General features: G+C 36.9%; 1 protein-coding gene and 1 long non-coding RNA gene across 25 annotated transcripts in view; one reads left to right on the top strand and one right to left on the bottom strand.

Annotated features, from left to right (window-relative positions):
* The window catches only part of LOC145550903 (uncharacterized), an 11,724-nt gene extending 9,952 nt beyond the window's left edge, over positions 1-1,772 (bottom strand). Inside the window, exon 1 of the long non-coding RNA XR_014086732.1 lies at positions 1,660-1,772. This is a non-coding gene — a long non-coding RNA (uncharacterized LOC145550903). The remainder of the gene's footprint in view (positions 1-1,659) is intronic.
* Positions 1-4,255, top strand: part of lrrfip1a (leucine rich repeat (in FLII) interacting protein 1a) — a 69,768-nt gene that overhangs the window by 39,265 nt on the left and 26,248 nt on the right. The gene's annotated exons all lie outside the window — the stretch shown is intronic.

The following is a 4,255-nucleotide window of genomic DNA, read 5'->3' as shown; positions in this document are numbered from 1 at the left end:
GTACAGTCAAGTGCTTGCTTCAATAAAAACTAATTTCTGAACAAATACAGTGACATGTTTAAAATGAAGTTAAAATGATGATTAGAAATTGTGAATTAAAACCCTAAAACCCTAAAACATATTAAACACTGTGTCAATGAAATAATTCAAATCTTCTACATTTTTCAGGTGCTGCATCTGGTTTTTGTGTTACAACACCTCAGACATGACTTATGGAGACCCAACACACCTCAGACATGACTTATGGGACCCAACACACAGTTAGTTACAAATCCTTCTGGGGATCAACTTTGTACCAGCATCTAACACACTGGTAACACTGGTTAATGTGTGTTGTGGGGACTCCGTAAATGTCCAAAGGAGAGCTTTGGCTAGCCAATTGGAAACTACAACACTGGAATAATCTTAGTCAGATGTAGCACTGGAACTGCTCTTTGACATACAGGACATTCAACTGTTTGCTGTATTAGTTTTAAGGACTTGTGGCCATAAAATGTCAGTCAGCCACACCGCATGTCAACACAACACATTGCACAGGCACTTCTGACCCTCAATGTTACTTTTGATTCAATTAGTTTTGTTATCAAGTCTTTAAATCCAAGTCTGCAGCATCTAAAACCTGAGACAGGAATATAATAGGGTCTAAAATGTTGAATCTTTGGTAATATTCACTAATCTAGCAAGCTGCCACTGAGAATCAAAATTATAATGATTTCAACTGAAAATAACCAAACAATGTTAAGTATGGAGCTAAATCTGAAGATGCTACCTGTTAGAAGCTCTGTCCTCTTCAAGGTCCATAAATTTCTCTTGAGTGCCTGAAGAGAGTGACGGAAGACTGGAATCCATTTCTGTTGGTTCCACACTTGCAGTGGTCAATGTCTGAAATATTTTAAAAGACTTATTTGTATGTAAACATGTACAACCAAGTGCTTGCTTCAATAAAAAATAATTTCTTGAACAATACAGTGACATGTTTAAAATGAAGTTAAAATTATGATTAGAAATTGTGAATTAAAACCCTAAAACATATTAAACACTGTGTCAATGAAATAATTCAAATCTTCTACATTTTCAGGTGCTGCATCTGGTTTTTGTGTGTTACAAACACCTCAGACATGACTTATGGGACCCAACACACAGTTAGTTACAAGTCCTTCTGGGGATCAACTTGTACCAGCATCTAACACACTTGGTAACACTGGTTAATGTGTGTTGTGGGACTCCGTAAATGTCCAAAGGAGAGCTTTGGCTAGCCAATTTGGGAAACTACAACACTGGAATAAGTCTTAGTCAGATGTAGCACTGCAACTGCACTTTGACATACAGGACATTCAACTGTTTGCTGTATTAGTTCTAAGGACTTGTGGCCATAAAATGTCAGTCAGCCACACCGCATGTCAACACAACACATTGCAAAGGCACTTCCGACCCTCAATGTTACTTTTGATTCAATTAGTTTTGTTATTCAAGTCTTTAAATCCAAGTCTGCAGCATCTAAAACCTGAGACAGGAATATAATAGGTGTCTAAAATGTTGAATCTTTGGTAATATTCACTAATCTAGCAAAGCTGCCACTGAGAATCAGAATTATAATGATTTCAACTGAATAATAAGCCAAACAATGTTAAGTATGGAGCTAAATCTGAAGATAGCTACCTGTTTAGAAGCTCTGTCCTCTTCAAGGTCCCATAAATTCTTCTCTGAGTGCCTGAAGAGAGTGACGGAAGACTGAAATCCATTTCTGTTGGTTCCACACTTGCAGTGGTCAATGTCTGGAATATTTTAAAAAGACTTATTTGCATGTAAAAATGTACAGTCAAGTGCTTGCTTCAATAAAAACTAATTTCTTGAACAAATAGTGACATGTTAAATGAAGTTAAAAATGATGATTAGAAATTGTGAATTAAAACCCTAAAACCCTAAAACATATTAAACACTGTGTCAATGAAATAATTCAAATCTTCTACATTTTTCAGGTGCTGCATCTGGTTTTTGTGTGTTACAAACACCTCAGACATGACTTATGGGGACCCAACACACCTCAGACATGACTTATGGGGACCCAACACACAGTTAGTTACAAATCCTTCTGGGGATCAACTTTGTACCAGCATCTAACACACTTGGTAACACTAGTTAATGTGTGTTGTGGGGACTCCGTAAATGTCCAAAGGAGAGCTTTTGCTAGCCAATTTGAAAACTACAACACTGGAATAAGTCTTAGTCAGATGTAGCACTGCAACTGCACTTTGACATACAGGACATTCAACTGTTTGCTGTATTAGTTCTAAGGACTTGTGGCCATAAAATGTCAGTCAGCCACACCGCATGTCAACACAACACATTGCAAAGGCACTTCTGACCCACAATGTTACTTTTGATTCAATTAGTTTTGTTATTCAAGTCTTTAAATCCAAGTCTGCAGCATCTAAAACCTGAGACAGGAATATAATAGGTGTCTAAAATGTTGAATCTTTGGTAATATTCACTAATCTAGCAAAGCTGCCACTGAGAATCAGAATTATAATGATTTCAACTGAATAATAAGCCAAACAATGTTAAGTATGGAGCTAAATCTGAAGATAGCTACCTGTTTAGAAGCTCTGTCCTCTTCAAGTCCCATAAATTCTTCTCTGAGTGCCTGAAGAGAGTGACGGAAGACTGGAATCCATTCTGTTGGTTCCACACTTGCAGTGGTCAATGTCTGGAATATTTAAAAAGACTTATTTGCATATAAATATGTACAACCAAGTGCTTGCTTCAATAAAAACTAATTTCTTGAACAAATACAGTGACATGTTTAAAATGAAGTTAAAAAAGATGATTAGAAATTGTGAATTAAAACCCTAAAACACTAAAACATATTAAACAATGTGTAAATGAAATAATTCAAATCTTCTACATTTTTCAGGTGCTGCATCTGGTTTTGTGTTACAAACACCTCAGACATGACTTATGGAGACCCAACACACCTCAGACATGACTTATGGGACCCAACACACAGTTAGTTACAAATCCTTCTGGGGATCAACTTGTACCAGCATCTAACACACTTGGTAACACTGGTTAATGTGTGTTGTGGGGACTCCGTAAATGTCCAAAGGAGAGCTTTGGCTAGCCAATTTGGAAACTACAACACTGGAATAAGTCTTAGTCAGATGTAGCACTGGAACTGCACTTTGACATACAGGACATTCAACTGTTTGCTGTATTAGTTCTAAGGACTTGTGGCCATAAAATGTCAATCAGCCACACCGCATGTCAACACAACACATTGCACAGGCACTTCTGACCCTCAATGTTACTTTTGATTCAATTAGTTTTGTTATTCAAGTCTTTAAATCCAAGTCTGCAGCATCTAAAACCTGAGACAGGAATATAATAGGTGTCTAAAATGTTGAATCTTTGGTAATATTCACTAATCTAGCAAAGCTGCCACTGAGAATCAAAATTATAATGATTTCAACTGAATAATAAGCAAAACAATGTTAAGTATGGAGCTAAATCTGACGATGGCTACCTGTTTAGAAGCTCTGTCCTCTTCAAGGTCTCATAAATTTTTCTCTTGAGTGCCTGAAGAGAGTGATGGAAGACTGGAATCCATTTCTGTTGGTTCCACACTTGCAGTGGTCAATGTCTGAAATATTTTAAAAAGACTTATTTGTATGTAAACATGTACAACCAAGTGCTTGCTTCGATAAAAAATAATTTCTTGAACAAATACAGTGACATGTTTAAAATGAAGTTAAAAATGATGATTAGAAATTGTGAATTAAAGCCCTAAAACATATTAAACACTGTGTCAATGAAATAATTCAAATCTTCTACATTTTTCAGGTGCTGCATCTGGTTTTTGTGTGTTACAAACACCTCAGACATGACTTATGGGGACCCAACACACAGTTAGTTACAAGTCCTTCTGGGGATCAACTTTGTACCAGCATCTAACACACTTGGTAACACTGGTTAATGTGTGTTGTGGGGACTCCGTAAATGTCCAAAGGAGAGCTTTGGCTAGCCAATTTGGAAACTACAACACTGGAATAAGTCTTAGTCAGATGTAGCACTGCAACTGCACTTTGACATACAGGACATTCAACTGTTTGCTGTATTAGTTTTAAGGACTTGTGGCCATAAAATGTCAGTCAGCCACACCGCATGTCAACACAACACATTGCACAGGCACTTCCGACCCTCAATGTTACATTTGATTCAATTAGTTTTGTTATTCAAGTCGTTAAATCCAAGTCTG

This window comes from Poecilia reticulata, chromosome 2 (assembly GCF_904066995.2).
Source record: "Poecilia reticulata chromosome 2, P_reticulata-male-v2, whole genome shotgun sequence".
NCBI classification, from domain to species: domain Eukaryota; kingdom Metazoa; phylum Chordata; class Actinopteri; order Cyprinodontiformes; family Poeciliidae; genus Poecilia; species Poecilia reticulata.
The sequence above is the reverse complement of the archived record's forward strand: the minus strand, read 5'-3'. Positions and strand labels throughout refer to the sequence as shown.